This window comes from Rhagoletis pomonella, unplaced genomic scaffold, assembly GCF_013731165.1.
Source record: "Rhagoletis pomonella isolate Grant_MI unplaced genomic scaffold, Rhpom_1.0 Rhpom_scaffold_00008, whole genome shotgun sequence".
In the NCBI taxonomy this organism is placed as follows: domain Eukaryota; kingdom Metazoa; phylum Arthropoda; class Insecta; order Diptera; family Tephritidae; genus Rhagoletis; species Rhagoletis pomonella.
Genome location: NW_023458562.1, coordinates 32927475 through 32951792, shown reverse-complemented (window position 1 = coordinate 32951792; position 24318 = coordinate 32927475). Strand labels below are relative to the sequence as shown.

General features: G+C 34.1%; 1 protein-coding gene and 1 non-coding gene across 3 annotated transcripts in view; both read left to right on the top strand.

Annotated features, from left to right (window-relative positions):
• Positions 1 to 24318, top strand: part of LOC118744637 (sprouty-related, EVH1 domain-containing protein 1) — a 40035-nt gene that overhangs the window by 8450 nt on the left and 7267 nt on the right. The gene's annotated exons all lie outside the window — the stretch shown is intronic.
• On the top strand, positions 16716 to 16795 carry Trnal-uag. The gene has a single exon. It is a non-coding gene; the product is annotated as a tRNA-Leu (tRNA).

The window sequence follows — 24318 nt, the reverse complement described above, 5'->3', positions numbered from 1 at the left end:
TTATAACAAATAAACATTGAATTTTTTGTCAAATCTGTACAAAGTCTGAGATGTTGATTTAAGTATGTGCTATTTTTTATGTAATGAGTTATGACTTTTATAAAAAAAAAAATATTAAAAATTACAAAAGGAAATGAAACATATCCAAAATTTGACAACGTTTATTGTTTAAAAATTTTAAGAAGTTTTACAAATTTTTATGAATTCTGTACAAAAATTGAAATGTTGATTTATGTGCTATTTTTCATGTAATGAGTTAGACTTTTGTAAAAAAAAAATTATTGTATAAACAAAAGAAAAATATTCAAAGTCTGTAATGTTGATTTACTACATACAGTCGGTGAAAAATGTAAGTGTACACCTTGTTGTAATATAAAATTCACACTTATTTTCATAAAAAAAATTCTTTCATTAATTATTTATGAAAATATACATAGTTCATTCTATAACATAAGCCATAAAATATAAAGTTCACAAAAATTCAAAAAATTAATTTTTTTTATATTTTTTTTTTTATAAAAGTATAACTCATGACATAAAAAACAGCACACATAGTCGGTGTCAAATGTAAGTGTACACCTTGTTGCACGGTGGAGAGAATACAGAGGTGGCGCCGATGACGATACCGCTACTCGGCTCTCAGTGATTTTGACAGAATCAGCTGTTTTGGTGACGTCATAGTAGAGAAGACAGCAGTAGTGATGTGCTGAGTCAATACTTTTAAGTACCCAATACTCTCGATACTCGGTACCGAAACATTTAGGTTTCGAATAAAAGCGCACATAGGCCAAAAATATGGAAAAAACGCCTAACAAAACCCGAATGTAAGAGACAATAGAGCTTTTTTACTGATTCAAATGAAAGATGTATATATGTCGGTTCGATGCCATAATACAGAGAAACCCTTACTTGTTTGAAGCATTTTTGTTCCAGCTGAATCGGACGATATCATTTTTGTAGGCCTGGGACAGATTCTGTAACCAGTTAACGACAATTTTCGAATCGGTATCGTTTTTGTCGACGTTTGACATCAAATATTTCTAAGTCAACAAGTGCGATATCGATCCGAAACTTGTCGCTAACTGGCTACAGAATCCCTCCCCTGAAAGGCTTCTTTATCCGTCAAAGTATTTTTCTTGAACCTTGGATCGACTAAGGTTAAAACTGATAAAATAATATTTTTCTGTGGCGATAAGTTCAAGTGTTTTAGCCGATATCATATAAATTAGTAATGAAAGTTTTTTCTAAACCTGAAATGCATATAATGGCGAGGGTTTAATGTAAATAATCGGTATCGGATACCGACATCTTTTTTAAGTATTTTGTACCGAGTATTGGGGACAATTCAGCACATCATTAGTCGTCCTCATTCTCGCCGCTCTCAGTTGTCAACTCTACGATGACGTCACGCTAAAATTACTCTCACGAATTCTGCTGCAATCGGCGCAATCTTGTATTCTATCATTCTTGACCTTGTTGTTATATAAAACTCAGATTTATTTGCATGCATCTTTTTTCATTATTTATGAAAATATAGTTCATTCTATAACATAAACCATAAAATTCAAAGTTTCACACTTTATATAAAGTTCAAAAATTCCAACAATTTTCATCAAAGTTTAAAAAATTTTACTCAGAATTTCGAGTATGCAGTTTTGTAGCCCGTTCAATTTTAGTGCAAGTTTCAAGTCGCAAGAAATTACCGTTGATTTTTTAGAATTTTTTCATGGAGGGTGTTTGGCATTTTCTTCTAGATAAAAATAGATTTTGATCACGCGTTATATGGAAGAAAACGCGCGACACCCTCCACAAAAAAATAAAATAAAAAAAAATCAACTGCCTGGAAGCGCGCACTGCTCACCACTATTAATTTTATAAAATTTTATAGATTATCTTTAAGATTTGAGGATTTTTTTGTGAATTCTGCACAAAATTTGAAATGTTGATTAATATATTTTTTATGCAATGAGTTGGACTTTTATACAAAATTATTAAACATTAAATAAACAAAAGAAAAATATCCAAAATTTGTCAAGGTTTTTTGTTGCTATTATTTTTTCCAGCACTGCATGTATATGCGTGCGTACTTTATATTTGTGTCTATAATAGCACACACCCACTGCCACTCTGAGGTTTTCTCAATCAGCCGCGAAGCCAACCAACAGCTCTTCAAACAATCAAGACAGTCAATCAACTTGCCAGTCATTCAATTCATTCTTTTCTGTGTGTATTTTTTTGTAGCTTTGTTTGTATGTTTGTATGTTTTTTTTTGCAAACATACAGTGACATCATTTCATCGTTTTGCTTGCCCACCCATTCATTAAAAACATTATTTTTCTGTGGTCTTACAGCTGAATCAAATACCTTTTGCCTTCCTAGAGCTTCTGGTTTCTTTTTCGTTTATTGCTATTACAAATTTTATGGCTTGTATAACGAATAGCTCTTGACTTTTGCCATAAACGAAAGTTTCATTCATAAAAATGTTGCTAACTAATTTTGGCAAATCTGTAAGCTAAAATTTATTGACACACATTCATTGAGTGGTTGAGTTCTTGTAATTACAACTACAATTTTCCTAGTAAAAATCATGGAAATTTTGCTCGCATTTTTGGTTTAAGAAATGGAAAAATTGTATACAGAAATTTGTTTTGAAATTTCCGAGATAAAAATTGTATCCAAAAGAAGATAGAGGTAGATAAAAAAAACGATTAGTATGAGTTGCAAAGCAAGGGTTTTCCATCTAAAATTTTCAACTAACAAGTCAAATTTACAAGTTACAAGAATCACGCAATGATAGTTGTTTTTCAGGGACTATGTAGCAGGACCAAGTGGAAAAAGCTGCAGACCCTTTAAAACATCACACTTCGAACTGTCAGGTGTTACCTTCGGATACCATCTCAACACACTTTGTATGGAGAAGCAAAGACACTCAATATACGAACTTTTGTCCTATGATTTTGGAGTTCAATCTACAATCAATTGCAGACATGGAGTTTCAGCTACCTTGCGATTCGTACTGGAATATGGCTCCTAAGTGCTTCTTCTCTGTCTACTTTCCCTCAAGGGAGGAGTGGGCCGGGCGGGACTTCTGGAGGAGGGGTGCGGTGGACTTCTGGAGGAGGGGTGCGGTGAACTTCTTTACGGATAGATCGAAACTAGATGGCAGTGTTGGTGGTGGGGACTTTTGTCGAGAGCTTACCATCAGCACTAAGTTTAGACTCCCGGACTTCTGCAGTGTATTCCAGGCCGAAGTAGCTGCTATCAAGTAGGCGGTGGATTCATTGCTAATGAGCGTTATAACAGTCAAAGAAGTGACGAACTGGCCAGAGTAGGTACTCGTGAAACGTTATCACCGGATACATAGCGACTGGGTGTGCCATTGATCGCTTGTGGTACACTCTTTGATAGATGGGCCTCATGTCAGCTCAGCGAGCGCTGAAGGGAATTTTAATACCGAGGTCGAAGGTACTCCTTACGCTCACAATGCCACAGCTCTCACTTCTGGTGGGGGTTTTAATGAGTCACTGTCCTATCGTATTCAGGCTGAAAATTCTACTGGACCCTTTATGTCGCAGTTAAGAAGACGAGGTGGAGTCACCTCAACACTACCTTCTTAAGCGCCCAGGGTTTGCGAGGCTAAGGTTGAAGTACTTTGACTCTCCCTTTCTAAATAGCCCCGATGAGTTCTGGGGCATTGAGATTAGCCGAATTCGTAAATATATAGGGGGCCGTTCAAAATTGTGGTATCACAAAGGATAATCTCACATTGTCTAAGTGAACTCCGGTTACACGGGCTGCCACCTTACCTAACCTAACCGAATATTCTCTCGAATTCTCTAAACGGTCTCAATCGCACGGAGTAGGTACAATAATGGCGTCTCTTTAGCCGAGTCACAAAAGCGACAGACATCATTTGCCCAGATACTTAACTTATGTCGAAGGCCTCTTCGTCTGCAGTACCCTGCAAGTAAATACGGCAGTGTTTATCCTCAGTTTCTCTTTATCGAGGCTAATTCGAAGCCATTAACTCTCCAGGCTCTTCCTTTCATTAAGCTTTTGGCTTAGCCTAGCCCCCTGGAGCTTCGTCACAGTTGTCCAAGGCTTGCCTCCTAGACGATTTACTTAGTGCCATTGTTGCGCTGGAAGTGGTCTACAGAAGTTTAGTGTTCAGCTTGGTATTACATCTGGACTTAGATAAAGCTCTTCCTATTAACTGTACTATTTTACAAGATGTAAAATTTTGATTTTAGATGTAAACACCATTTGCATACGCCAGCCTTTTGACATTTCTTCTTTCCAATTTGGACGGATCTGACGGTTGAACGTCACTCTACATAGCTGTATTTGTATTGCGGGAATTCCAAATTAAAGATTTGACAGCTGTCAACTGTTAAAGTACAAATTTTTGGCATATGTATTTGGGTTCAGCATGACGAAAATATTATGATCCTAAAATTTCGTTCACATCGCTGCAGTTAATCTAATTTTTCAGGAATAAGATGGTTTTACGACCACCGTGTGCACCGGCTGTGAACAGCTTAGCTGGTATACCATCTCTGGGAATCGCAGTATTGCTGTTCTTATCTCGGCCTGATCGAGTGAAGTGATGTGAGCACTCTTCCGTGACCATTTTTCAGGGTTTTTCGTCAAACAAGCTAATTGCGTCACGATCAACAGCGCTGACAAGTATCGCCCGTTCTAAATATAACTTTTTTATTTAACAATTAATGGCGGATCCAGCGGTGGGGTTTTGGGGGTTAAACTACATGTCAGTCAGTGGCGGACTCACGCGGGGTATTTTAATACATAGACGCCATATTATACATACATATGCGCCATATTAAAACACCCCCCGTGGACCCGCCACTGACTGACACGTAGTTTATCCCTAAAACCCCCCGCTGGATGCGCCACTGTTAACAAATTATTATTTTTTCCATTTAGACAAATTCTAGGGGGTGAGAGCTTATTACTTTATACTTTTTCTCCCCGCAAGTATTATTGCACCACCCTAATGTATATCCATATAAAACTTTCGATTGAAAATTGCAGTTTTCATTTAGTATGCATGCTGGTGGCCTGTTAAAAGCGCAATTTTTTATGTATGCCCAGATGCATCTGCATCTGAGTTGTACGAGCAAATAATGTTGGCGTACAAGAAAAAAAAGCTTCCTTTTTACAACTTCGCCGTACTAGCAATCGTGGGTGCAATTACAATACAAATAGTACAAAAACAATAAATATACCTGACTGTCTTGCTGACATTTAGCCGCACTAACTATTGAAGCACTTTCGTGTCGCTGCTTTTCACTTAATATTTCCCCCTACGCACTTCGTGAAATTTTCAAATTTTCACTACATGTCACTCAACATCGCGTGCGTGTTTGATGGCATTTCGGTTGTTGCTTGTTTTTGTTTTTGTTTTTGTTTATTTTTTGGACGTTCAAGTACTCGGTGCAATGCGCGCTCTGTTGTTCTTGTAAACTAACCACCCACGCATACCTGATAAATACACACGCCCGCACGCTTACATTACACACTCAACGCTAAGGTGTTCATTCATGATTTTTGTAAAAGTTTATACGAATATGCATTTATGTACATACACACGCACATGTTTATATACATATGCATGTACAATATGTGTTGAGTGGGTCGGCAAATTCGTGCAGCGATCGGCAAATCGTCTGGGAAATGTTTTGTGGGTTTGCCTTTGGCTGCTGCTAGTATCGACCATAAGTTGTGTACACTACGAGTAAACGTTTCTACATAAATACACACGTACTATTTAGGCATATGTATGTGCCTATGAATGTACATATGTATGTGTACCCACATCTTTGTTTTTTTTTAGAAAATCTAGTACTTTAGCAGTGTTGCCATTTTAGCCGTTTTCCGGCTAGATTTAGGCGGTTGCGATAGCAAACAGCCGGAGAAAATTCGTTTATGCGGCAGCCGATTTGTTAGCCGTTTTGCAAAAAAAAATTAGCCGACTTTGCTATTTGCTATTCGCCTTATTTTATTAAAATTCAAATATACAAGTTTTTATTTTCACAAATTTAGTGATCCAAAATGTATTAGAAATGGCTAGTCTTATCTCTGAGAAAATTTGTATATCGGACTGTGTTATATAAAATTGAAAAACAATCAAATAGTGAGCCGATTTCAATGTTTTTTGCTTTGAGCGAGTGTCCCAAATACATATAAACTGGGACGCGCCATTTTAGCTGTTTAAAAGCTTTAAAATTTTGCTGAAATTGCGCAGAATTTTCATAATTTTTACACAAAGTGTGAAATCTGTTTGTAGTATATGTTGTTTGTTAAGTAATGAGCTACATATTCATAAAAAATAATAAACATTAAATAAACTAAAGAAAAATAGGCAAAATTTGCTTCAATTTTGCGTTCCAGTTTATTTTTGGGGGGACGTAGCGGGATTTTCTGCATAAAATTTTTGTTATGAATGTCTTAAATTTAAATGTGAAGTTTTATTCGCTACACTTAGAAAATAAAAGAGCACGAATTTCGATGTAGAGCAAAACTCTCTGGGAAGACAATACATTGTGCAAACATACTTTTTAAGTTTTATAAAATGAAACTACAGTAGTTTTCATCTTATGTGCATAACTTATGTGACAAATACTGCTTATATTTTTGTATATATATTTTTTAGCAGCACCACATCTTTATCAGAAAATTCAGAGAATCCAAAAATTGGTACTGTTACAAGTTGCAGGGCATCATTTTAACTCGACCTCCTTCCTGTTCCACGGATAACGGTACATCTTTTAGAGGTTTAAAAATATTTTCCGTCAGCAATTTGTCTCAAACTGCATTAGATCGTACTACGTACCCTATCCTCGGAAAATTTCTGGCAGTTTGGAAATGCGCAACTTTTTTAATATTTTCATCCAACTTAACTAATTTCAAATTTTTTTTACTTTTTCAAGAAACAAAAATTTTTCTGCTAGTAAATCTGGTGACATAATTTTAGTTAAATGTCATAAACTTGTTAAAATTTAAGTGGTCCGCAACAACAACGAATGTCAATAAATTAAACTACCTTTTGTGTTTGTATCACGGCGTTTTCTTTTCTCGAAATAATGTTGGCCTGTTTTCCTCAGCCCTTTCACAGCTTTACACCACTTTATTTTTGTGCCATACTTTCTGCTAATATAGCCATTTTGCGGGACAAAAAACAACCTAGCTACGTATAGTCTTTATTAACCAAAAAAATTCAATGGATTTACTAGTCTTTCTAATTGTAATTTATGCATTTAAAAAAAATTTGATTCTAGATGAAACATTTTAGCCGTTTTTTTTTTTGTTCAATCTAGCCGATCGCCCCGAACGGCAACGCTGTACTTTAGTAGTAGCATAAAACTAGCGCCTGATAAAGTAAGTATTTGTATGTACATATGTATGCAAATGATACAAATACTAATATTTTTCGTATTTCGTTCCTTGGCTCATCGTGTTTTATATTATACAGCACTTCGTCTGCTTTAACGTTCTCACAGCGTTAGCTATTGGCCTAGGCAACCAACCACTCCTGTCATCCAATCACCCACCCCCACACAACGTACATATGTACATACATGCACTTGTATGTACGCACTTACCATCCCTCAACCGAATGGCTAGTCGTTTATATTAGACGTGATTGTATTTTGTTTGCTTAAAAATTGTGTACTTATAGGAATTTTCTTTTCTTGTATATGGGCAAATCTAAAAAAAAACAGTACACTTTCAAAACAAAAAGTTTAATTTTTAATTTGTGGGCATACCTATGTTTTATATATGACTCTTCACGAGCAATAAAAATTTAGATCGCTGAAATAGAAAACAAAATAATAAGCTGGGTTCAATTTACGCTGTGCAAGTTGTAAAATTTGAGCAAAGATTTTGAAAGTTGAACTCACTTAATTGGGACGTTCTAAATTCAATGGCATCCCACGTTTCGCCAGTTTGGCCCCGGTTTTGGAGATAACGGTACTTGAAATTTTGATTAAATGTTAACTGTTTTATAAATATCTCCCTCAGTTTTGAAGTTATTTTACTAAAATTTTGCACATAACGGCTTTATTAATATTACCTAATTATTCCTTAAAATTATCGAAATAGGTTCACCTTAACATATACATATATAGCTTCAATACAGCTGATTACTCAGATATGTGTTTTTGCGCTATAACTCGAATATATGTTAAAGTGAATTCCCCACTTCAGCTCTTGATTGAAGAACACCTAACTTCAGAATTTTATTGAACAACACCCCATTTCAGAATTTGGTTGATGAACACCCTGTCTCAGCTGAATATCTATTGAAAATGTGCTGAGATAGGGCGTTTTTGAACTGAATTCTGAGATAGGGCGTTTTTCAATCAAATTCTGAAATAGGGCGTTCTTGAAAAGTTTTCCGAGATAGGGCGTTTTCGAACTGGCTGCCGTGATATGTCGATCTTCCACACTCAGGTAGCAGCGTACCCGACGTAGTCCGTGTTGAACACATGATTTGGGAACCATAACCAAATAATCTAAATATAACCAAATCATGTGTTAAGAGCAACATATTTAGTTGACGTAACTAAGCCCTTTTCACAATGCAGGGCGTTTTCGAAGTGGCTGCCGAGATAGGTCGATCTTCCATTCAGGTGTCGAAATGTAAACCGAAACAGCTATTGGAAACTTTCAAATTTTTCAATCTCTTAAATTTTCTTGAAAAAATGGCTAAATTTAATTAATTGCATATATCGCTCACTTTTAAACTGCCTTACTATTTCTATTCGCTATAACCTCATTTCTTTATCTACATACACATATGCATATGTGTATACCATAGATTGTTCACATTTTTATTCATAACTTTGCACCATTTTACACACACTCCCGTCTACTTGCTTCTTTCTACTCGTCCCTATCGTTGAATAAATCGTTCCATTCGTCCATTCATAATGTGTGCAAGCAGGTAACCTAAATTCGTTTATTTGTCCTGCTGACTCGCTAGTCAGTTTATCAAACAACTAATCTATTTACTTGTCATTTTTACCTCGCCCATCAGTTTTTCCGCCCATTCACACAATTATTATAACATGTTTGTACATGCATACATATGTACATACCGATGGCCCCCTTCAATAACGACACAACTCGAAATTAAAAAAATAAAATAAATAAATCCTAACTAAAAATGAATAAAATGAGTATCCAGTAAAGATTACTAAAGTATGAATTAAGGATCAGGCATGCATTAGACAAGGATTAGAGACACTTAACAGTAGTAAACACTCTTTATATATATATTTTTTGAATTTTGAGTTGTGTTGTTATTGCAGAGGATCATCGATATTTACATATGTACAAATATATTCATGTTAATATTTAGAATTATAATATATATATATTTTTTTATAATGTATGTATGCATTAGTTACATAGCTGTTTTGTAAGCACATTTTTATGGCTGCTGTTGACTAACTGGCTTGCCGTATGCCTTTTCCGCTGCCTACTGACAATATTACAGTTGCAATCAAGCATCCGGACGTGCTTATGTATATGCATACATACATACACATAGTGCATAAGTATAGTAAATTCATTCAGCCAATTTTTGCGTTTGTATGTTTATGCTCATAGATATATGTACTTTATGTACTTGTATGTATGTATGTGTGTTAGGGTGGTCCAAAAAATGCATGTGAAAAAGTAAAGTCGGAATTTTTATGCCTCACCCTCTAGGATTGTTCTATACCGAAAAAAATATACCGCGACTTTTATTTTTTTTTTAAATCAAATTTAGAGGATGCTCAAAGTGCTCGCAGTTTTCTATGTATTTTATATGGAAAAAAAAACTTCGTAGAAATATACCATTCTTGAAAATCCATATTTTTCAATCGGAAAACTCTGTTTCTCTTCAGAAGATTAGCAATAATAATACCCAATTGTTTATTTAACACTTTTTTCCTAGTCACCATATTTTATAGGTCCGCCAAAAACAGCAGAAAATGCAATAAGGGGACCAATCAATATTTTTTAGAATTAAAAGAGGGTTAAATAAACAATTGTATATTCTTATTGGAAGTCTCCTGAATCAGAGTTTTGCGATCGAAAATATGGATTGAATGTTGTTTTTTCCATATGCTGTCTATGTAAACTTTGAGCGGTTTGAGCGGCCTCTAATTTTGATTTCAAAATAAAACCAATCGGGGTATATTTTTTCGATATGGAACAATGCTAGGGGGTAAAGCATTAAACCATTTTTTTTTGACCACCCTAATGTGCATACGTACTATATACAAAAAAAATACATATTTTAACTGTGTCAGCTGCTAAGCTGCTACCGCCGCCACCGATTGAATGAAGGCCTCCGACGACACACCATTTTATTCTCTTTCAACAATATTGATTTTCATTCAAGACGAAGGATAACGATTGGATAAAAGATTTCATTAATTGCAAATATAGCACTATTCTTTTATAAACATAAAAATAAATTAGGATATTGGCTATGAATTAATTAGGTTTGAGAAAAACTGCAGATTATTTTAAAACGAATGGTTAGAATAAGGCATCGTGCTAAGAATAACTAAATAATTTACTGAAATAACTAAATATTTAGTTCTAAAAGCTGAAAAATTAAAATTATTGGCTATCGAAGTGCTTGCGAAAAGTGCTGTCTTATAGATTTGCGGCACTGGCGGTTCAATAAGTTTAGCTCTAAGGACATATGTATGCTCAGGTATATTTGAGTTTGGACATGCGATCATGCGGACAAGCTCGAACCCGTTTGATATGTAATATAACATTTCTTGACGGACTGTAAATGGAGTTATATTTAAAAAGTCAAGAAGCACAGATTATGTCCTTCAAAGACCGTTAAGTCATTCAAGAAATGATAAGGAAGGAGAAAAGTATAATAAACCGCCATTCGCAAACAAGAAATAGCCGTTTTTATTTATTTTTCCACTAGAAAATAGTAGATAGAAGAAAGTGAACGTAAGAGAAATAAAGAGATGAAAAACTATTAAAAATTAGTAGCAACTGTTCGGCGCAAATTTTTCGCAATTTTTTTCCTGCTTGTTTTCAGGATAAAGAAATGCTTACTAGTAAAATTAGTGATAAATGTACTGTGCTCCAATCGGAGACATTTTATTTTTCGTCGAGCAGGAAAACAGTCATAAAAACCTTTTTCGAAAAAAAAGAGTTTGTTTTAGTCAGATCTAGAATATACGTGTGCGTTGCCGAAAAAAAAATCGAGTCCACCTGAGTCAGCCTATGGAAGCGAATTCCGATACATTTCTTGTTACTTTCAATTTCATTCTTAATCTTAATCTCCTTCCATTTCTCAATATTTTTTTTTTTGTTTTCATCTTCGTATTTATCTTTGATTATCTGTATCTGTATATTTATCTTTACATTTCTATTTGGCTTTGCCAAACTTGTAACTGTCAACAGCGACGTGGGTGCCAAGACGCTTATGCTCTGACTCTATTGGTTTTGCCCTCGTTCACCACCACTCATTCGCCTTGCTTCTCTATTTAATTCAGAGAAGGTAGAACAGTCCGTTCTCTACCTAATCCAGAGAAGGCAGAACACACCGATAATGTTGATGTCGTCTGTAATTGTATGCTCTTATACTAAAGTATTGTGCATGAGCTATTCAGTTTTGGGGCTCTTATTATCTTCACCAACATCAGATTACAGAAATCACGTGAAACCTCGTTTGATATCAAACGGCTCGGTGAGGTCCTTCCCAATTCTGACCGAGCAAGTACAATAACGTCATTTTACACAGTCGTATTATTTTCGCGGGGATAAAAAATTAAGACATCGCGGCATAAAGACAACTCCTTTTCGTGCTATCGAAAGCGGCTTTGAAATCGGCAAATAGATTATGTGTTCCGATTGGCCAGGTCTAAAGCCAAACTGATAAGGTCCAATCAGTTCGTTGTCGGTGGGCTTCAGTCTTTCACACAATACACTCGATTAGACCTTGTAAACCATGCTAAGAAGGCTGATCCCGCGATAGTTGGCGTGTAGTGCGGGATCGCCTGGAGCACAATTAAATTCCATTCGTCGTAAATAAATAAAATAAAAATAAAAAAGTACTTGAATAGCTCGGCTAGCAGGCCGTCAACTCCAGCAGCTTTGTTGTTTTTCAGTCGCATAAACGCTATTCATATCTCGTCATAGTCAGGCGGTGGGACATCGTCATAGACTGGGGACTCGGGTTCGTCTTCCCCACTAATTTCTATTCTGCTGGCTGGATTAGTGTTGCCTTCATAATTTAAGTACGTTTTGGACATCGGTCAATAGGTCGCTATGGTTGTTCTTAAAGGAGTTCGCCCTGGTCTTGAAAACTTCCGTGAGTCGCCTAAGTCTATGATAAAGTTTCTGATAAAGTATAAGGCATGAACAAAATCTATTTTTATATGGAAGAAAATGCGCAACACCCTCGACAAAAAAAAATATTCTAAAAAATCAGCGACAATTTTTAGCTACTTGAAACTTGCACTTTATTATACTAAAATTGAACGGACTACAAAACTGCGTACCGTTTTTAGTTTGATTAATTTTTATGAATTATGTACAAAGGTTGCAAGAATGATTTATATGGTTATTGTTATAAAATGAGCTATATTTTGAATGAAAATTAACGAAAAAGATTTATGATGGAAAACATTTTGAATATTGTGAAAAAACTAATTTACGAATACTTCTGTGAGTGACTGTATGTACATTACGGCGGATAAATTATTTTACTATGCGCGTATAGCATAGGGAGGACTCTACGAAGAAGCCATGGGTCTAAAATCAATTTACGCCCTCTGGTGGAAGTTTTAAGAAAAATATACATAAGTGCCGAAATGGATTCCTCATACCAAAAAAAACACCTTATACTTAGCATGTTTTTATACAGCGCTTTCTTCAACGTTCATTGAGTAAGTAGGTATGGATGTGTGTAATTTCAACATTTTATGCATTTATATTTGCAATTACATACATATGTACCACATCCGCACATAAGCTCATAAGAACCTGCGCGACATGCTTACCTTATCATACGTTCGCTCGCTCGTTCGTTTGCCGCTCGACCCTCACGCTTTTCCACAACAACAACCCCATATATGTACCAGACATCTGCAGCGGGTGCATGATTTTCGTGTATACTCGATCATCTAACAAAACCCGTTTTGCATCGTTCTCTGTATACGAGCAGAAGTATTGTTCGTTATCGACTGAGCTCAAGACGAACATGTTGGCCACAACACCCGATTGCTTTTCATACATACTTGATTGGGTTCGGGTGCTTTGCAGCTCAATATACCCGGGTGTTCGAGTTTCAACCCGAGTGTGCACAAAATTTTCTTGATTGGCTTATGACGTTTTTGTTTCTACAAAAAATGTTGCCTTCTCATCGCGGTGTTCTTAGTTTTTGTGCGTAGAGGGTAAAGATAAGGTTGAATTTTTCGGTAGTTTGTTTAAGTGTACATTTAACCATTTCTTATATTTTTGCTCATACAAAATGCGGCATCACGACGCCTACATCCATTTAGGTATAAATGTGTGTAGATCGGCAATGCCCAAGCCCTATACACTCGGTGCACATTTATTTTTTGTAAAAGTACTTATGTACCTACATAGTTTTAGGCTGTGTTCTAATATATACACACACAGCTTTCCACGCGAAACTTTACGAAATAGATGCAAAAACATTTTTGTCTACTTCGCTTCTAATTTTTTCATTGCGTATGCACAAGCACGAAGCAACAACATTTTCGTATGCTTTGTGGGAACATATTGGCGCCAGTTACCTTCAGCGTAAATTTCTTTGTTGTCCTGCATTTTATCGCAATGTTCGGGTGTCCGTTTCATTGTTACACAAATTTTCGGGTTAGCTGCGGGTGTCCGAGTGTGGTGTTCGCTTGTGCTCAATTTATAGCGAGGGTGATCGAACAGACTCGTTCGTAACCAAAGCAGCTGTCGGGTATGCATCTCGATCGAACACATAGTAACCGAGTGTGGCGTTCGCTTGTGCTTGATTTTTAGTGAGTGTCATCAAAAAGGCTCGATCATACTCAAAGCTGTTCTCTGATATGTACATATGCATGCATGTATGAATGTAAGTATGTACACAAAATTTATTCTTTCCAAGGCATATTGATTCATTCATACATTTTTGTTCTACACCATCGCGCGTATTGTGAATGAATTTTCTCTGCTGTCGTCGTCATCCAGGGTTGCCACTGACCAAAAAAAATATTTACCATCGACTTGAAAAAAATCTACCAAATGTGGGAAATATCTACCAATAACTTGTTTATAATTATTTTAATAAAAACTATAGTTTTGTTATTTTTTTTGTTTATTTTAATTAAAACTAGTTTTTTTTTTAATTTTTTTTTAGTTATTTCAATAATAATCAAAATTGTTCTTAAGAACTTTTTATTTAAGTAGTTATACGGTATTTGAGTGGTATTATTGGCATATTCTCAGTTTCCTTCAACCAAAAGCGGAAGTGATGAAACTAAAGGCAACAATGAAACTTCATTATTTGAAAAACTTCAACTCGAGTTATTATAGACAAATACAGTGACTCAAAAAAAGTGATTTTTTTAATATTCGCAATATTTTTCGGGTAAAAATTTTTTGTTGCTTTAACTAAAACCATAAAAACCGAGGATTCAAACTATATACAACATATAGAAAAATTCCAAAAATTTTCGTCTAAATTTCGAATTTTTTACTCTGAATTTTAAGAACAATTTGAGGTATGGTTTTAAAGCAAATACTATTTGAGTATAGCCAAAAATGTGCTGCTTAAAATTCCCATTGATTTTTTTTATTTTTTTCCATTGATAAAAAATGGCGTTGATTTAATTTTTTTTGCGAACAATCATAGTGCGTAATTACATACCTGTCAATTTTTTCATTTATATTTAAATAATCATTTAAAATATTTAGGTAATCAAAAGCTCCTCGGGATTCCAGTAAAATTAGTTTTGAACGGCGCGCTATATGTTCGCCTTATATCGATATACATTTATATGCATGTAATTATATAAAAAAGTATGCAAAGAAATTTATAATATATTTAAAGATAACTACGAAAAATAAATCGGGAACGGAAAGTTCATCAAAAATCTACCAAAATGAGAAAAAATTTACCTTTTTACCAACCCAAATTTTTTCTACCAATTTTGGTAACAATTTAGCAAAGTGGCAACCCTGTCGTCATCGCCACAGGCAGTGTTGCCAGGCCACTGAAGTAAGAAAGCGTCAGTTTGGTTCTCAAAAATCGTCAACATATAAAAAATTAAAATAAACAGAACCAGGAAGTTTCTTTTTTGTTTTTTTTATGATTGGTACATATACGTAAAAAATAAAAAGTTTAACTTATTTACGAATTTTTAAAATTCATATTACTTTTTTATCAAAAATATTTTTAATCGCAATAAAATCGAATTTTTATCTAAATTTTTAGATCATTAATGCTCGTCTGGACTAATCGATTTTAAATTCATCAGCCTGTTAAAATTTAAAATTACACATTTTTGTTCGGAAAATTAAATTTTAAATTCATTAGTGAAACTTTGGATAAGTCGTATAACATTTGTTTTTGTCACAAAGTTTTTCTCTAGTACATATTATGTTTTACAGCTTTTTTTTGTTGCTTGAAAAATAACTTTGCTGTTGGAGTAAATTTTCTTGAAGAACTAAATATACGAGTGTTTTTTTCTTAAGATCTTCAGACGACTGATTTATGAAATTTTTATAGAAGATTTCTTTTTCACTTCTTGAGTGTGATTGTGTATGAAATTTTCGATTTTCTTGAGAACTTCATACTAAGCTTTAATCAGGTACAATTTCTAATGCTACATTTCATCTTTGAAACTTTTAATTATATCGCTGTCTGGATAAAACTAAAAAAAAAAAAGAACAACCATTTCCTTTTAATAAATCCCGTGTGAACAAAATTCCCTCAAAAGTTGAGTTTTCTTGCAAAGCAGCATCTTCTGGCTCGACAGCTGAGCTAAAGAGATAATCAAATATTTGCCAACTGCAACTTTACCATGTGCATTAAAAACTGTTCATACTTACAAATTTTGCTAAATAACTTATTCATAATTTCCTTCGCTCAATAAAATATGTATCAGTACACAACGCAAAAACTACGAATTTGGCCCCAAACACTACACAAATAGTGATGAAATAAAGAAGGAAACTACTTATCGACAAATGCTGTTAGTGCTGCCACATGAAATAATTTGGATACGATATGTATTAGCAGAAATGGTAAACAAGTGTTTACACTGCAATTTTTATTTGGCTTTAATGTTGAGAACAAACCAAATTTGCACATAAAGCAAAATCGTCATTGGGGCAAAAAATCGTCAAATTGTCATGGCCGTAAAAAATCTTAAAAATGACGGCCAAATGAGTAACCAGGCAACACTGGTCACAGGTCGTCGTCAGAAAATTTTCATGAGCTGGCCATTCACAATAGCCGCCTAGAGCAAATTCATTCATTCAACCAGAGCAGAGAACGTTTATAACGTTATAAACGTTCTCTGATTCAACAGCGCTTTGCATACGTTTGTTGTGACCTTCGTTCTCGCGTGCGATAAGCGTTGTGTGATATGTTTGCTTTTGCCTGTGTATCTATGTTTGTATAGTGTAGCACAAAAACGACATTGTGCAACGATCTGGCAAGAGGCAGCGTGGCCGAGCGGTCTAAGGCGCTGGTTTTAGGCACCAGTCCGAAAGGGCGTGGGTTCGAATCCCACCGCTGTCAGCGATTACCTTTTTTGATTTGTAGTTTTTTTTAAGTCATATTTTGTGAGGTTTTATAACGTTTCAATGTTAAAAAAATTTGACTTTTTGTAGTATGAGGAGACATGTGTGTACCTACATATATCGAAATAAATGTACCCTATTCAAAAACATTTAAGAGGTGCTTTCTATGTACATATTTTAAATCGACTAACTGTATTTTTCTTCAACAGACTTCAAAGAATAATACCCAATGGTTTATTTAACAATTTTTTGATATTAACTATTTTTTATGAGTCTCCCAAAATCCAAAAAAAATGGAATGTAGGTCCCATAAAAAATTGCTTATATCAAAAAAATGTTAGGTAAACAATTGGGTATTAATCTTTGAAGTCTCCCGAAGAGACTGGTCTGTAAACTGTCAAAAAATATTTTGTATTTTTTACATCAGTGTTCCATGTGAAATACAAAACAAAAATTTACTAAATTAAAAAAATAAAATTGTGACTTTCTTTCTTGGTAATTTGTTTTGCTTTCGGCAGCATCGTTGCATTCTTTGCAATGCCCAGTAATCAGCGTTTGTGCTCCAGACGTTCCTCTAACGTTCCAAAAGCTGTTTTCCAATCGCTTCTTTTGTATGAAATAGGGTTTCACAGACAAATAGGCCTTGATAATTTTGATTTTTATAAAAAGAAATTAAAAATATTTGACATTTCAGAGACCAAATAATGAAAAAAAAAAATCAAATCAACTGTTCTTAACACTGCTCTACCTGCATATGCCTTGGGTTTTTTAATTTTATGCTAAAAAAGCGCTATATTTTTTTTTTACACTTTAGAGGCCAGAAGCAACAAAAAATTACAACGATAAGTCGCCAAGATATTACTGCAAGGCAATTTCGCCTTTTTTTATTTTCCGATATACAGTGACTCAAACAATATATAGTTTTGATTAAAGCTTGGACAATATTTTTTTAGAAAAATAACAAAAAAAATTGTACTTGAAAAACATTGTGAATATTTAAAAAAAAATCAACCTGTGAACACTTGTCATTGTATCTACATTGGCATTTGTTGTCGGATCTTAAAGTATGTTACATATGTATGTATATAGATGTATTTGCCTCGAGGAAACAGTTTGCTTTTCCAAAGACCATTGACCTCAAGCACCTCGTTCTAGTTCTTCAGATCTCAATTTTTACCACCCTACTTTCAGTAAATTAAAGCTCTCCAAAAATCATTGAACTTTCGCTAAGGAAGTATTCTAAGGTGGTACGGTCTAATGTACATAGTTTAATAACTTTGTATATTTTTTCCATTCGAATTGAATTTATTATTTTGTATTATTCTTTTTTATGCTAGTAAGGAATTTTTTAAGGTTTTATCCTATACTCACAATAGATAAGCTTAAAGGGAACCTAGTTTTTGGAAACTATATTACATGATCTGCTACATACTTCAAAAGTATGTACATATGCGAAAAATTTAAGTTTTCTTTTTCGTTCATGAACTAGGAAATTTATGTACATATGTACATGCGTGCATATCGAGGTACATACATATGTATGTATGTATATCTTTTCATTGATAATTTCCCTTTTATGTACATACATATATATGTATATAGCGCGTATGCATACACATTTACACATATATCCTTATATGGCTAGGGATATGACCATGAAGCTATGAGCTCAGCAAAAGGTGGGCTAGCCCATTCTGAAAATGATGAAACACATACATTATGTATATAGTATCTACAGTTAATCATTGAGTACTACATTTACTCGCTCTGCGCTTGGCATTGATAATATTTATCAGGGACATTGCCTGGTCGCACGCCTCTTTTCTATACCGCTGCACAAATATCAAATTGGATATACATACGTACCTACATACAAACATACATATGTACATATATTTTTGTACGAAATACTGCAGTGAAATGAATGAAAAATGTATACATTTCTACAGTGTTGTATCAGAGAGGATTAGAAGTATAACTGCACAAATGCCAGGTAATTTGAATTTGAATATTTACACTTGTGCTCAGCTAATTAAGCCAGCAATATTTTGATAAATTTTGGCTATTTTTCTGTAATTTTTATTATTTTTTTTACAAAAGTCTAGCTCATTCTATAACAAACACTGTATAAATCCATATTTCAAACATTGTGCAAAAATTATAAAGCCCAAGCCCTTCTCTATTATCAATTACCATGAAATATGTAAAAAAAAAGAACACCGGCTAATGATTTCTTGAGCTGTTGGACCGATTTGACATTGATTTTTGGCAACAACGACCGCATTTTGGGGAAGAGAAAAGTGGTGGTCCACCAGAAATAAAATGCATGTATGCAGTCACGTGGGACGAAAGCGCTTGAATTAAATTACGAATTGCTGCCTCAGAATCAGCAACAGGGTTAGAAATTTACTAAGCGATCGTAGTAGATTCACTATGACTTTCGGGACAATTTGAAATTTACTACGCTTTATCTACTGCTCATACTACTATTCTTAAATGTATTATTTCTGGGAAAAGGCATACATTTCATAATTTATCCTTGAAGAAGCGTGCAAGATCGACCTATCTCGGCAGCCAGTTCGAAAACGCCCTATCTCAAACAACTTTTCAAGAACGCCCCTATTTCAGAATTTTTTTTAAAAACACCCTATCTCAGAATTCGATTCAAAAATGCCCTATCTCACTTCAAATTGTATTGAAGATATGCTGATATAGGGCGTTTTTGAATCGGCAGCAGAGATAGGGCGTTTTTGAAACGAATTCCGAAATAGGTCGTTCTTGAACCAAATTCTCAAATAGGGCGTTCTTGAAAAGTTTTTTGAGATAGGTCGTTTTCGAACTTGCTGCCGAGATAGGTGGATCTTCCACTCAGCAGTCGCATTGTTCTGGGATCATCCAGATCATCAAAGGAATAACTGCCATGGACTTTTTGCCTGTGCTGTGCCGGGCAATGAATGTTGAATGGGATCTATCTCATCGTCGTTCATACAATTTCTCTACCAGTCGATCTGGGGTGCGTGTAATTATATGAGACAATGGCCGCTAAAATCCAAATCACACGATTGGCGCATTTGCAGATTTTGACGGTCACAGAGTGCCGCTGTCTAGAATTTTTATCGATAATAAGTTCAACGCAATAAACAAAATTCCAGACAAAACCATTCTGTAACTGTTAATAGATACAAATCTGTACAAGCACCAATCCTGTGATTTAGCCTTAAGAGCTGCAGTCACTAAATATGTGGATGTATTGCCTCCTCAGAGACTTTGTGCGCTAGGCATATACGGTTGGTCAAGGTGTTTCACTTGCAATCTTTCATTTCTAGGAATTTATTTACCATGAGTAAAAATTTGTGAAGTGAGCCACCATTTTGCAATGGTCGAACTTTTTTATTTATTTCACAATTTTTCGAAATTCGAAGTATTTTAGCTATTAACTTTTTTTTGAAATTGTATAGATTTTAATTGTTTTCTCGCGATTGGAAATACTGATTCTGCTAATTTTTTAAACATGACGATGTTTTCTTTCCATTTTGATTTTGTATTTTGTCATAAAGTTATTAAAATTTTTTAAAATACATATTATTGACTTCTCAATCGCGTTGAAATCGCGTTTTGGGCTAATATTGTTATGCTTTCTATTAACAATTATTTGCAGAAGAAAAAATTGCCAGAATACATCGAGACTAAAGTTATTCACGATTTTCTCTTGACGCGCAACGAATTGTTTGTATTCGACAATGTCGAGCTATGGCGCGCAATAGATCGTCAGTCAGCCTTGCACTTTCGTTTGATGTCGCGATGGCCATGGACCCAGGCGATATGTATGCGTAATATCTCAGCGACATTTTTTTACAGGGACTTGCGCCAGGCTTAGCCTGTAAAGCTGAAAGACGTTCCTTACTGTTGCTTCCATGTAAACATGGATTGGATCTTTTTTTTCTGACCAAGTCAAATCTTCATTCTTCCATTGAAGGGAGTCAAATAGTTCGTTTTCTGATTCCTCTTCATTTTCAAATTCGGAAGAACAACTGTCATCTGAATCAACTTGATTAGATCCGCCATATTGGAACCGTCATTTAAAATATTCCAAGTTCCCTAAAAATTGTAAATTTCTTTTTAAGTCATCCGCCATTTTGAATTTTCAAAATCTGACTTCAGATTCGTAAATAGCTACCCCCAAAACACCCCCCTATAAACAGTTTCAAAAAAATTTTATAATGGGTCTAATCACTGAACTCGTGTCGATCGGAAATCATGAAATTTTCGTATTATTTTCTATACAAATCATCCACAATTTAGAATTTTTTAAACCTGACTTTAGTTCGTAATCAGCGAGCCCAAAACCCCCCTATAGCCAGATTCATAAAAATTTAATTTTTTTTTAAGTCATCCACCATTTTGAATTTTCCAAAACTGACTTCAGATTCGTAAATAGCTACCCCCAAAACACCCCCCTATAGGCAGTTTCTTAAAAATTTTATAATTTTTTTTAAGTCATCCACCGTTTTGAATTTTCCAAATCTGACTTTAGATTCGTAATCAGCGAGCCGAAAAACCCCCCTATAGGCAGTTTCATAAAAATTTTATAGTTTTTGTCCAAAAATCATCCGCCATATTGGATTCGCCATTTTGAATTTTACAAGTCTGACTTCATATTCGTAATCAGCGAGCCCAAAAACCCCGCTATATACAGTTTTGTAAAAAGGTAATAATATATTTTTTTTAATTCATACGCCATTTTGGATTCGCCATTTTAAAGCAGCGAGCCCAAACCCCCTCTTGTACGAAGCCTCATTAAAATCGATCAATGGCTTCATATTTTCGCCACTTTTGATGAACTGCGGTCCATAGTGCTTTGATTGGGCTTTCAAAATTTTGACGAAATATTTTCAGGTCTTTCCAGCTATTCAAGTTGATAAAAATGCTATACTTTTCAGTCGTACTTTTAGAACTATTTTCGCTATCGGATACACTTTTTTTCGTCACCAAGCCAAAAATTCTCCTTCATAGTGAGAGCCTATGTACATTCGATTTACCTTTTGCCAAGGCAGTAGATAATGTAAAAAAAATTAGGGCAAATTTCACTCACTCCATCAAGATAGCTCGTACATATGTACATATATGTGTACTGTGTGTACACATCACATTGCCTACGGATTCATTCACCACCATTTTCGACATTTCATTCAATGAATTCAGGGAACGCTTGCATTGAAGTAACATTGAAGCAACATTATGAAAATCCTTGAAACGACAATCAGGAAATAGCTGGCTGGCATCGGCAGCAGCAGCAGCAGCAGCAACACAACACGAAAATGGTGAGAAGCGGAAGGTTGCTTGAAAGCCAGCCAAAATGCCATTGAGCGAGCGATACTGCCGCCAATGCCATTGCCAAAGCCACACCAATTTTTTTCGTTGGTCAGTCTGTATATACATATGTACGTAGATGTACTTAGTAAAACATAAGAACTCCATTCATAAAGTTGTATCAGTTTATTACTTTATTATATCGTTGCTCCATACGAGTACTTCACGCTCTCCATACGCTCTCTTCATCATGTGCGCTCACTTATGTGAAATGCCTGCGAATTTGAGAGATTTGAAGTTGTACATAGTGTCATGTATATATATGTAAAAAATTCAAGTTTATGCAGGACGCACGAAAGCGTCGACAGGAAGTCGCACAGACACGAACACATTCATACATATGTATGTATACAACAACTTTAATCCCTACCATTTCAGCGCAAGCTCCAAAACTTCAATTGGAACAGCTAAGTATCCCCTTTGCAATTTGCCACAGGTACTTGTTTGACTGCAGCAAAATAGCGCTGCCACCTGTTTGTGCGTCCAATTATATGTATTTTTATTCAACCGTATTGTGTGTACATATGCGTGTATGTAATGGCAAACTGTTTCGTGCAGCCAATGAAGGACTTAGTTACTATGCAAAAAACAGAAGGAAACAAAGTTGCTGCTGTTTGCATTTGTTGAAGGTTGTCTATAAATTCTTGCCATGCAACATTGTTATTTTTAACTGCAGCTCTGTGGGTTTATAACGCTCTAAAGGGCGTCCCTTTATTAATTTGTTGTGTTTCCATTAATGCGGATGTTTACGCACACACAGAAATACATATAGAAGCGATTAACAGTAACCTGTTCCGCAGCTGATTCTTCCTAAATTGATATGAATATTTGCATGTTTGTTTGTAGATACACTAATGGCGAAAAGTATTGGCACAGAAAATTTTTCACGATATGTGCAAGCATGCAGTTTTGTAGTCCATTCAATTTTTGTATAAAAAATCAAGTTTGAAGTTGCTTAAAGATCACGTAAATTTTTGAGAATTTTTTTGTTTGAAGGTGTTTCATATAATTTCCATGCAAAGCATATATTTTAGATTTTTTCGTTTTGCGTGAAAAATATGGCCAACAAATAAATTAAATTAAATAAAAAATAAAAGAAAATTTTAAATTATTTTAATTAAATAAAAAACATCTACAAAGTTAAAAAAATAAAAGTGAGAAATTAAAATATATGTAATAAAAACAACCATAAAAAATTAAAAAGGAATAAAACAAAATAAAAAATAAAATTGAAAAACTAAACAAATAAAAAAGGATAACAAAATAAAAAACTTAAATGAAAAGAAAAAAAAATATAATTAAAGACAATAAATGAAATTTAAAGTAAAATTAATTAAAAAAATTAAAATTAAATTATTTTAAGAATTAAAGAATTAATAAAACATACATATATAAACATTTTGAAAATAATAAAAAATAAAAAAATATTTTATCATATACATACATAAAATCAAAAAATAAGACAAGACAGTGAGACTACAAAAATTTAATAAAATAGTTTTTAATTATATGTATGTACACACACACATACATTTGAAAAAAATAAGAAAGATCAAATAAATCTTATTTGGCACTACACCCGTTTGGCGTTACAACCGTAAATAAAAAATAGAAGAAAAATTTGAATTACGCAAAAGAAATGTATACTACAAAATTAAAAAGAAATCGGCTAAAAGTAAAAAATTAAATTAAAACCATAAAAATAAATTGACAAATACAAAGTAAAAACAATACAAAAAAATTAAATTAAAAACACTAAAATAAGTATAAAAAATAAAGATAAAAAAATATATAAATAATAAAAATAAAAAAATAGATAAAAAATAAAACAATGCAGTTTTGTAGCCCATTAAATTTTAGTATGAAAAATGAAAGTTTGAAGTTGCTAAACATCGCGTTGATTTTTGAGATTATTTTTTTTATTGAAGGTGTTTCGCATATTTTCCATACAAAGTATTTTCGAAATTTCTTTTTGCAGGGAAGAAAGTGCCAAAAATCCACGGTAAGTCCTAGCTACTTCAAATTTGCACTTTATTATACTATGGCCTACAAAACTGCATACTTAAAAAACTCTAAAAATCTGATTTAAATGTTTAAAATTTGCGTGAAAATTTATTAAATTTCGCACAAAGTTTAGAAGTTATATTTTTA